Genomic DNA, 12,609 nt, shown 5'->3' with positions numbered 1-12,609 from the left:
GAGAGAATAAACATACACATACTTTGATCTACTTCACTGCTTCAAAGTTTAAAATATCCTCTGAAAGCTTTTCACGGGATTTCAAAAAACAGTTATTGAGAGGAGTAATTATGAAAGCAGTAATTTTCTCACTGATGTTGTTTTTCTATAATTCAGAGTTGGGTGGTAAGAGCGTTATGTTTCTTTGTATTTTTTCCCCCACAGTGTAATCTACAAGGACTTTTGATTTATAACATTTTTCTTTTATAACTCACTCTGTCCTGAGGAACTGCAGTCAAGCAGAAGGCTAGAAGACTGGAAGAATGCAGACAAACTATGCAAGCATATGTAGCACCCTGACAAGCACAAAGCATTAAAAAAAAAATAAAAAATCTGCATTTCAAATAGACTTGCATCGGGTGTTCTTAAGCTTGTTTCTGGGCTAGGCCACATGGTTAGAGGAAGATTGCCTTGTGTAGTCTGTTTCCCATTCAGAAATTGTGCTGACCTTCATTCCTTTCATAATTTTCTCACATTACAGCAACAATTACTTACATGGAAAAAGGGTTTAATGGATGTTATACTTCTTTTGATGTAGTTTTGCATCTGGAAACTTGGAGGAAAGATTCTGCTTCCAAGGGACCACATTTTGAGAAGTGCTGACTTAGGCCACCATCCCATGCAGTCACAAGGATGCAACTGTACAGAGTTCTTTGCAAATCATTACAGGGGGCTATATAAAGTTACAAGTTGATTTTTTTTAAATTGTATTAATACTATTTCAGGTACTTGTTTGCTTTTATTTTCTTAAGTTGTCCCAAATTGCACATTAATAAAATAGCTGTTTAAGGTTTATGCCTCTTTAGGAAAAATGTAATCATGTTGTTATGAAATAGCCCAGTGCTGAGTAAAAAAGAAAGAATTGTTTGTTAAAAAAAAAAAAAAAGAAATTGTCTAAATAACAAAAATGAAACATTTTTACTCTTTTTTTGTCTTAGCTCCTCTGAGTCTTTTTAAAGTATTATTTAGAACTAAATTCTTTCAGATTGTTGTTTTTAATTCTTGTATGGATCCTGAGAGTAGTTGCTGATTTGTTTGCCAGCAAGACCAAGTTTTTAAGGCTGGAGGAGAGAAGGGAGTTATATTTTACATGTAGGGTCAAATAACTCATAGGTTTTGCAATCTAAGAACATTCTTCATTGCAAATCCACAAGGTTTGAAGAATTTTATACCTTTTGCAGGTCTCTAGCATTGATGTTTCCAAGGTTTTACAAGCTCTGCGGGGAAAATGATGAATCTTGTAAAGCACATGTGTTCACAATACAAATGGTTAATCATAAATATGTCACCATGACTCATGCCTCTTTCAGAATGCACAAATAACAGCATAAAGTGGAGCCTCTCCTGCCATCTTTGAACTGTATATCCTTCTATCAGAGTCATAAGCTGTTTGGTGGGAGAGACTGCACATTCTAAAAGAGTCAAAGGTAGTTCAAGAGTATTGATCTTAATGATTTCCTTTGAAACAATACCTATTAAAGGAATACCATCCCAACAAACATCCCAAAGTGTGCTGAAGCTCTGCCAAGGCCTTTTCTAATTGTTCCAAGCTTATCACAGGCTGTCTTTGCTCCAAATTAATGTTGTCAGTACCCTGAATTACGACCTTAGCACAAGGCCAACACCCTTTCTAATGAACGGCAGTGAGTTTGCGTGCTGTTATGAACTGCAGCAAGAACTGAGAAATCTGAAGCTGTCTAGTAAGTGAATTGTTCCATCACTTTGCCCTCTGCCTCAGAAGTAGCCTCCAAACCAATAGAAAGTTTCTTACAAGTTAGCTAGTCCATTGCTTTTACCCAAAGCTGGATAACCCGTGTCATTATTGATAGCTGTCCAAACTACCTGTTCTTAATTTTTCAGTGCTAAGATGCCAAAATTTCCCCTCATAGGTGTTGCAAAAAGAAATGGTAACATCTTGAAAAAAGCTGTTTATGAATGGATGAAACTGGTTGAACTTTGAAACATGGAAACCAAGCCTGGTTTCTAGTCTAATGAGCTGAAAAGAAAATGGTAAAGGCTTGTAGCTACAAGGTCAGGGAAGTAAATACCCTGCTTGACCTGCCTGCTAAGGAGTTTTATCACTAGGCCAAACAAGACTGCGCTGCACATTTTTTCCCTGCCTATTTCATTTTTTTTTTCTTTTTTTTTTTAATTTTTTTTTTTTTTAAATGCTTGTCAGGTGGACTGTTAGTTTTGGGAGAAACCTTTGGTTTACCTTAAATCACCTTAAGTCTCCAACTAAGCTCAGACTTGCCCCCAGAGGAGACTGAGTCTGAAAAGGAGCTAGATGATAAAAGATGACTGAAATTATTTTGGCAATCACAACCAAAGCACTTCTTCATTATGAATTCTGAAGTGTGATTTATGTAGGATGCAATGCTAGTGTTAGGTAAGGTTGTGTGTTACATCTGAGTCTCAGCTACAGCCAGATCTTGGCTCCAGACTGATTTCAAACCTCTCAGCTTTCTTCTTTCAGGATTGGGCCAGGTGAGGGGCACCAGAGTCAGACACAGCCTACTAGGACAGCCAGGCAGGGCCATGGAGATGGGGATAGCCTAGGGACAGGCTGGGCTGGGACAGGATTGGAGACCAGTGTCCTTCAGTGTCACAGAAGCTGGAACAAACAGCCCCAGGCTGGGCTGAAATGGGGGCCTGGGCCAAGGGTAGGGTGGAGAGGTTCTGGGTGGGGCTCATCAGGGTCCTTAAGGCCCGTAAGTGCCCTCAGGGGCCCAAGGTCACTCCCTCAGGAGATGGGCTGCAGCCTGGGGCATGCCCTGGAGTAGAGCCTGGCCGGGAGCTGTGCCAGAGGGTGTAGCACCCAGTTGCCTCTCTCCTCTCTGGTGGGGCAGCCCTGTTTGGGCTGGGGTCTCTGTGTGCTCTGTGAGGGGTGGAAAACAACCTCCTTGTGCTGGAAGGAGTGAAAGACTGGTGTAACTGCCTTCCTCTTCAGCTGGGGGCTTGTGCCAGGCCCCAGGACTAACGCCACAGCCTTGCCGGCTGCTTCCTGCCCAACAGCGAGAGGACAGTGCTGTTTCCTGGGGTAAGCTGATCATTTGATGGGCTTTGGTGTGACAGAATTAAAGTGCTCCTTGCCTTTTGTGGTAGCTGATAAATGAGGTGAACAGGCAGTCTTATTTCTTATTGAGGACATAGTCAGTGTCCTCATGAAAGGCAAACGTGCTATCTGTGAGCTGTACCAGACACAGGGAATGTAAGCTCTGCCAGCGGTGAAGTTACATTATGGCTGAGTTTGTCCACGCATCTGTAAGAATTATGTCATGGGGGTTATGCTTGTTGCGCCAGGAAAGAAAGTACACGGCCAAATCCTGATCTCAGTTGCATGTGCGCAGCTCCCAAGGCAGTAGGGCTGCATCCTGGCTCAGCACATGGCCTAATGAGGTTTTGCATGATTGCAAATAATGTGGATGGCACACTAGAGAGTGAGCAAACAACTGTTCCTTGTTTTTCTGTGCTCTCTGCACTGCAGCATCTGTTTTGCTTCATCATTTTTTAAAAGAAAACCACACATATTTTTCACCAGGGAGCTGATAAGTGACAGTCCTTACAGTTTAAAAAAAGTTTTAGGGGGGGGGATAAAAGTGTTTCTTCTTGTGTAGAAAGTCCTTATGTTTGGATTTGAGCATTAATTCATAGATTGTCTCTTTACTATTTGGTTCCCAGCTCAGAAAATCCTATGGGGTATTGCCCCTTAGGAAATCACATGGGGCGATGTCTTAGTTTGATTTATTTTTATTTGTGTATCTAACTTTGCACAGAATTGTCTTTCACAGCAGCATTTTTTAATGGAGATTTTTATTTCTTGGAAAATTCAGCAAACTGGGGAGTATTTAACAATTTGTCAATGAAACTTTAAATGAAATTTATTGTGACTTTGTGGATGCACTTGGTACTGGGTTGATGGGTTTGATGTAGTAAACTAAGTGGCTAGTTTAAAGGGCTGTGGTCAGAAGACCATATGGGGTTTTTTTGTCTTAAAGCAGCTGCCTGAGAGGAAATGTATTCTAGCAAATGGCAGACTACATGTATAAATGGATGCAAAGCTAGCCTGAGTCTAGTCTTAGTACTTCTTTAATACTTTCTATTTCTGTAGTACTTTCTGTCCTTGCTTCTAAATGCATGTTTCGTATGATAGATGACAATTCATGAAAAGAAGTAGTTTTAGCCTTTCTGTCTTTCCTATTCTTGAGATAACAAAAAAGGTTTAAAAATTAGTATTAAAAGGGGTATTTAAACTGTGGTGGAGTCTATGTAAAGAGAAGTCTTCAAAGGTTTGTGTTATGACTTTAAAGTTATGACTGGGTAGGTCCTGAGGTAAGCTCAGATACTTTTGTAATAAGAAAGTATCTCTTTTTTTTATATATATATTTTTTTTTTCGTTTTTTCTCTAATGGCTCAAATGCATACTGTCTTGTTTCTGAGTTTCTTAAGTAAACATCAGATTATTGTATTGTTTATCCAGCATCACAAATATATAAATTAATTTCAGAGCAAATGGATGCATTCTTCTCTCTTGTCTGCATAACATTTCATTTTAAGATTAGGCATAACAAGGAGATCAACAACAAGGCAGGGGAAATGGGGTACACATGAGAATTGGAAGAGGACAGAGAAATAGAGCTCTCTGCTCTGGTGGGGTTCTATCCCTATCAACTCCATACAACTCTCTGCTCTCACTTGAAAAACAGTGAATAGAACAGGAAAACCACTCTTCTAGAAATTGGTGGCATAAGCACAGGAAGGTGGTCACCTCTTTGGAGAAAGTGGCCTGCAGTACTTACCTGTTTGTTAGATGTATCATCTGCTTGGTTGGTTGGGATCAAGACTGCTGCATTTTTACCTTGCCTTATGGTTATATGCTGGGCTCTGAAGTGCTATTGGAATATGTTGTTGTCTGTCTAAAGTTTTGAGCCAATTTTTTGAAATGATAAGGTTAGGATCAGACCTTTTGAAGTTTACTGAGTTAGTGTGATTAAATCAAAGCCAAGATTCTAATAACATTAGAGAATACCAAGACAGAGGGCCTTAGGGGGTGGGGGAGAGGGAGGAAGAGAAGGGGGCTTATACCTAAATAAAGAGAAGGTTAGTTGGAAGAGGCATGTGAAGTGGAACCAAAAGCAGGCAGCAAGATCTGCGCTTTTCATAAATGAGAAGATAATTATAATAAATGCACCCCATCCACATGCACGTGCCCTCCCAACAAATGAACGAAAGAAACCCAACAGAGCCCCACTCATCACCCTTTCACTGATGATTTCTCAATGTTGCTTTCCTGTATTAAGCAGTTAAAGCAGTATTGCAGTCTAGTTGTGTCAGGGATACTTTCTGATTTTTTACTAGGTTGGTGATTAGAAAAGGACGTGATCCATGCGATGATGGGTCTGAAACATGGTCCCTGCTATGAAGAATTGTAAAAGTTCTACGCAAGCCTTGCCTTAAAGCAAAAACCCTCTTACATTCCATGACTGAGTAGAAGTAATTTTTAGCTACTAAGTGAAAGGTGTATCTTTGTTTGTCATTGTACAAATAGTGAAGTGCCTGAAAGACTTTGTGTAGGCTTGACACTATTACAACACGGATTTCTTTTTATAGCGTTTCTCTTTCTGTCAATATTTCTCACTGAATTTATTAAAATTGTTTCACAATTTTTTTTTCTTTTTCCATTAATTCCTTCATTATAATTGGATTGTATATTTTCCATTGTTGTGTAGCATAATGTAAGTACTAGGTACTGAAGTGCATATTATTACTTTAAAAACTGTTAGGTGATAAGAATTAATTACAATTATAAATTATTACATAAGTCTCCTATTCTACAGTAGGAGCTTCAGTGAAATGCTGACACTGGAAATTAGCTAGTGCTAATCTGTGTGTTCAGTTTTAGATAGTCCAAAGAAGATTTGATGTTTCCTTTTTTGAAATAAACAAAACCAGCTTCCCAACTGTCAGAAGTAACAGGAGTTCTTAAGGGCTAATCATTACCAGCCTTTGTCACAGAGTTGTAATTGTTTCATGAATTCTGCTTCAATCAGGGAAAAATATGCTTAAGTGCCAATAAAAGTTTTTATGCTGCTATGATTTCCTCCTGCCTCATCTTCCTCCTCCCAATTTATGGCTTTATTCCACTGTCTCTGTTACTAAGCAACACTGTACATGGTTTTAATGCAAATGACTTCAAACCCTCTGGTAGTGAGGCAGAATAACATCAGGTTAATTTCCTGATTAATATATGCTATGAAGAAGTGCTGTGCACTAATAAAAACAAAGAAGATGGCTAGAAAGCTGCCTCATAGCATAAGGAAATAAAGTTGGCTCTTTTTGGGTTTTTTGTGTCCGTGTCCCCCCCCCCCCCGGATTGTCTTGTCTGTATTTGAAACAACCTTTCCAAGCAGAAGGATCAAATGCTTGGGTTCCATCATTTTGACTTGATCTGTTCTGTGTTGAGCCACCCAGCTGTTTGTGCAGTATATATGCCATGATGATGCAAGTAGTTTTCTTGTGGTGCATGCTGTATTTTCATCTTTATACAAAAGGACATAAAATGATTGTTCAGATGCCTTTTTTTTACTCCATTCCCCAAATTAACAGTTGCATGTGAGGCTTTTTAGAACTGTTGTCTTTACATTCAAGCCAATAGTAAAATTCCAGCTGACTTCAGCATGAACAGGATTCAACCAGTGTTTGTGCTTGTTCTATAAACTTCTTTTGCATGCCACTGTACCACTCCCCATATTCTTAAAGCTCTTCATTATTGCGCATTGCAGGAGATTGCATATTTTTCTTCCCCCCCCGCCCCCCCCCCATAACCCCCACAATGTGAAGTCTTATTTAATGGGCTAGCAATTATAATCTTGTCCAAACAGCAATACCATTTTAGATGGAAATAAAGCAGATTTCTTTCTGTACTGCATTACAGAAGTCTTAGGAGTGGTGTTTAGACTGCAGTGTTTGCTCATAGGAACAGCTGTGACAGGCTTATGGCCAATGTTTGCAGAACTGCTTTGACTTCTCTAAATCAATGACAATGCTTGCTATTACAAGGTGGAATTTGAAAGTCTAAACGTAGAATATCAAAGGGCTTAAAATATACTTAAATGCATGTTTGCAACTTTGATTCCTGTAATGCCTGAAGATTTATACCTTTCAAACTGCCTGAAGTAATATTGAGTTCCAGACAAGTTCTTAGATAGGCTCTTAGTTTGAATCCTACCCATTTTCAATGTAACAAACTGACGGTGTGTAATGCAGCTGTAGGAACCATGTCTGCATTGCCCTGTCTTCAGATGTTTCTTATTCTGTGTATTATTTTTTTCCCTCTGTATTAAAAAAAAAAAAAACTCCTGTTACTTAGGCCCCTTGAAGGAGAAAGAAATACTGAAATGACTGCCAGCAAAATCCTGTCAAACGCACAGTCAGCAGAATGAATAGCAGACCAGAAACCTAGTTTAAATTTTAAAATAATGTTTAAATCGTGATTCAAAACTTGTGCATAAGAATGTTTGTTTGTTTTCAAATTTGGTAGAGACCTCCTGAGAGAATTGCAGCATGCTTTTGGGAAATCAAATATTTCCCAAATTAAAAGCATATAGAGAAAGTTTTCCTTTGTTTTCTGTGAAAACACACATTTAAAAACAATGTAGGATTAACACAGATATGGAACACATCCTTAATACTGCCCACGTGTTCTTCTCTACTCTTACGGTGAACTTAACAGCTATACATGAAGTACTCTCTGTGTGTTAGGAGAGGAACATACAGTAGAACAACAAATGTTAAATTTAGACATGGTTAATTAAATACAAGGCTTTGCCAAATAAAAACAAGCCATAGTGTATTTTAGTGCATGTTTGCAGCATGCTGGAGTGTAGCAGCGGCATGTATATGATGTGTGGTGGGTGGGAGTCAGTAATATATATTAGCAGTAAATGTAGGTATTTCATTGTAGGTGAAATTTGGTGATGTCCCTGTCTACAGTTTGGTTTTTTCAGGATGCCATTGCCTCCATGGCTGTTTTGGGCCAGAGGGGTAAACTTTATTTGCTGTAAATAAAACTGGATTCCATTAATGTGTTCCAAGCACATTAACGTTCTGTGTAAGTTTGAATGCTGGATCTGCTTGTAGTTGGTGGTGATCTGCTTGTAGTTGGAAATTATGGAGCTTTGCAGTGTTGATCAGCTTCTCCTGTGACATAGGCAGATCATCAATCAAATATCGCAGGAGAGGTAAAGGCATGTTGTGTCATGGAATAACCTTGTCAAAATATTTGAATTAACTTGGCAGAAAATTTAGCCTTTAAACAGCTCCAAGATAATCATTAAAGTGTAAGGAAAATTTTATCTTGCTTGTAAAGTTTCCAGTCATCTTTTGGGCTGGAGGTAAGAGGTCAAGACTGGAATATGCCTTTAGATGTGGTGATATGGTGGTTTTTTGTTTTGTGGGTTTGTTGTTTTTTTTTTTTTTTGTTTGTGGGGTTTTGGTTTTTTGGGCTTTTTTTTTTTGGTTTGGTTTTTTTTTTTTAATGTAGTGTATACTGTTAAATACATTTAAATCCAGCGCATACTTGTGCGTCACAGTAATGAATGCTGACATTTTGGCACTGATCTGTGAAGCTCTTGAAACATATTTGATATGCACATTAGAGGTGAGTCCCACAAGAAAACTGAAGTTAGATGTTTAAAGAGACCATGGGTAAAAGAACTGTAGGAGCATATCCCTTGGTAGAATGTCAGATTGAGCAATAAGTACGATGTATTTTTCCAATATACATTTAAAGTTTTCTTTAACAAATAAGATAGTCACAAACATTGCTGATCAAAACAAAATTATATGCAACTTCAGAATTTCAGGGGTATGAGCTGTGCAGCTAATGTACATTTTCATTTGGAATCAGTGTTCTAGTCAGACTCCTTTCTTTGTTCTGCTACCTGTGTTGGGAGTTAAGGCTAAAAACACAGTACTTGCAGGTTTGAGAAACAAAACTTGGAAGAAACAAACTAACCATATAGTGTGAAGATTAAGCTAAACCAACACTTACTTAAAGTTATTTTGGATTGTTTAATATTTTAAGTATTTCAAAATACAGTTGGTCTGATTTAGGTGTTTCTGTGAAAAATGCTTACTTTTTTGCACAGTTATGTTAGACAGAAGTCCATCTAAAATGTGATAATTTTTTTCTAAAACAGCAGTGCACATCTGCTGTCTAATCTCATGTAAAAATTACAGATGACAGTAAAGAGAGCTATCATAGGTATGCAGAGAAATTAAAGAATAACAGAAATATAGTTTTACTGGATTTAATATATACTGCATTGTACAGTCTAGTTTATAATGTAAAATATTCCTTTCTGCATGCTGCTTTACATTTCTATCTAGAGTAATCATATCACAAACTCCAGGCTCAACATTAACAATTCTCTAGTTGGTGCAATTAGAGCTTAACGTACATTTATCTATGACCTGTCTTTGAAAGGTATCCTGCAAATTATACCCATTCCCTCACTTTATAGGTGCTTTTATACAGAGATGAGGCTTTGGGTCTGCAAATTTTTGTCATACATGGTGGTTTTTCTGACAGTGCAAAACTGAATCCTTATAAAAGATTTAAAAAGCTATATAAATGAATAAAACCATGTGACTCCAAACATATTTTAGATCCTTTAGTATTTCATAGCTGTTCAACAAAATTAAATATACGTAGCACTACTATGATATATACTATATTTTTGTGAAATTATTTTAAGTTTCTGGGTGGTTTGGTTTTGGGGTTTTTTGGTTGATTTTTTTTTTTTTTGTTTGTTTGTGTGTGTGTGTGTGTATTTGTATATCGTGTGATAACTAAGCATGAGGAGGAGTTCAGGCTAGGTAGAGAAAGCCCATGTAACTCTATACACAGCACCTTGTCTTCCTTTCATGGACATATAACTACCTGATGGGTTTCTAATGCATAATTGAACTTTTTTTTTCTGTAATAAAAGTCAATAAGAGCAGATCAGCTGCTCATGTCTTATATGCATCTATTGACTAAATAATTTCTGGTTATTCAGTTTCATAAAAATGGCTGAGTTCACATTTGCTTGGAGATGCTTGAAAGTCTGTGTGTGTGTTTGTGCAGGATTGTTCCTCACTCGTAAAACCTTTCAGTATTTTCTTTTCTACTTCTAAAAAGCTTTTTAGCTCACTTCGGTTAAATAAAACCCTCTACATATATTTAATTTAATTTAATTTTTTATTTAATGACAGGGTGAAGTATCTTCACAGTTTTGTGTTTTTTCAACAACAGACTTTGCTCTCCACCCTATTTTAACAATTTTTCACTTTCTGATTTGGCTGTAAAGCTCCAAGAGATGGTAAGTCTCTCTGTGTATGTATACCTCCTCCTGCACCAGGGCCTGTGCTTGATTTTAGCCTCACAGCACTGCCAACATATAAAGCTGAGGAATAATTAAAATGCAAATAAGTAAGTTATTTAGTAGATAAGCTGTAAGAATTTCTTAGGCCCAGCCTTCAACTGCTTTTCACTTTTCTTCCAGTGTGTGACACTATAAAACAGTATGAAATGAGGTTTACTAGGGATATGCAAGATTAACTTAAACTTTATTTTCATACAAATTTAAATGGAAATATGTGATCCATTCTACTTTTTTTTTTTTTTTTTTTTTTTTTTGGGGGGGGGGGTGGGTGGGAGGAGGCAGGGCACCAATCCCCTCTTACTGTGCTGGAACCTGATTCTGTTTCCACTAAAGCCACTGCACAATATGGCACTGCTTAGGAACACCAAAGCTTATTCTAAGTAAGTGGATATATGTACATTGAATACTCAGCTGCAGGAGCCTTAGTCTGTCTTTTCAGGGCTGCTATTCATGATGTAATGTGCTCCTGTAGTTGATGCAATATTCTGGGTAAATCTGTCCCTTTAATTTAGCTTCTAAAAAGTTAAGCCTAAATTATCTTTTAAACTCTAACCTGTACATAAGAAAAGTAGCAATTTTTAAAATACCCACTCCAGGAAATTTTATTAACTTAGTTCTGGAAAACACAAACGAATTGCTGAACTGCTGTTCTACAGCTGGGTTAGACTTTGGATTAAAAGGAATGAGGAACGGTGGGCTAAAATATCACTGCATTACATAGAAATACTTTGGTAAGGATGATATTGCCTAAGATACACAGCTATAGATACACTGATAATAGCGTAGTACTTACAATAATACAGAAACATATATCTCTGCTTTGGGTGGATTGATACAACAGTGGAGATGGCTTTCACAAAGACATCTGTTGATGACATGCATGTTTTTAGTAATGCTTCAGACAACGAAAGTTCTTATAGTAGTAAACTTCTACAATATAAAACTATATTGAAATAGAAAACATTAACATTCACCACTTCACAAATATTGACTGCACAAAAATATTTAAAAGAAAATGGTATATAGTTCTTGTTACTTAATTTACCAAGTACTTTTAAAGCTGCAGGCCATGGCACTAGTCCACTAAGAAGATCACAAAACATTCTTCTCAAATGTGATCTGTACCTATTTCTCAAGTGTCCAGCCACGTCTGCAGAACTCCCCAGTGACAATGAGCTTGACAGCTCTGCCGTTAACATTGAGGATTTGTTAGTTCAGCCTTGTAGTGAGGTCGCTGTTGGAATGGGCTCAATGATGGATAGAACAGCCTCATCGCTTTGCACGAGCTGGTGTGATGATGGTCTGGCCAAGCCTGTAATGTGATTTAAAAGAGCAGAGCTGGAGACCCTGACCTTGTGAGTGGGGTAAGAATAGTTTAGTATGTTCCAAACTGGTCAGGATGTTACTAAGAAACTTAAGAGCCTGTCAAAACTTTTTGGAAGATTTTACTACTTAGCTGAAGGATTTATTCTTAAGGGTTTCTTTTTGTTTGCTTCTGTTTTCGGTTATGGTGGTGTGGATCTTTGTTTGTTTGTTTGTTTGTGGGTTTTTTTTCATGTGTAGCAAAAATTAAGTATTTACATTTAACACTAAATATTCCCCAAATCAGCAAGTCCCTGCTTTTGGCCTTCTTCCACCCCCTCCCAAGTATTTGTTTCTCCTTTCCATAGCAAACTTCTCGCTGGGAATACCTGCGCTTCAGCACACTCAAAAAGGAGGTCCGTAAGATGAATCATTGCTGAAGCTATGCAAGCAAAACTAAACCAAACCTGGGAATCCTACTGTATTCTCTGCTGCCGTCATGTAAGATGATGAAAACCATCACCTGAATAGTAATTCTGGTAAAGTAAAGGACTTTTGGCCTTGTGTTTACTCTGCAACTTCTTGATTAACAATGTAAGCATGAGGAAATTAAGATGAGAAGGCAAATTAATCCCCACTGTATCTCTAATGGTTTTGTTGGAATTTGGGCTGACCAGTGCAGATTATACAGTATGATTTAGGATGGGTGTATAACAGGCAAGTAAGCAGAGAGCAGAGCACGAAACATGAGTCATATAAAGTACTATCACACAGTAAATAGAAATAAATATTATGTATGTCAAACATAATGTTGATCTAGTGATATTCTGCCAGCAGAAAG

Source organism: Strigops habroptila, chromosome 8 (genome assembly GCF_004027225.2).
Source record: "Strigops habroptila isolate Jane chromosome 8, bStrHab1.2.pri, whole genome shotgun sequence".
NCBI classification, from domain to species: Eukaryota; Metazoa; Chordata; class Aves; order Psittaciformes; family Psittacidae; genus Strigops; species Strigops habroptila.
This window is presented reverse-complemented; position numbering follows the sequence as displayed.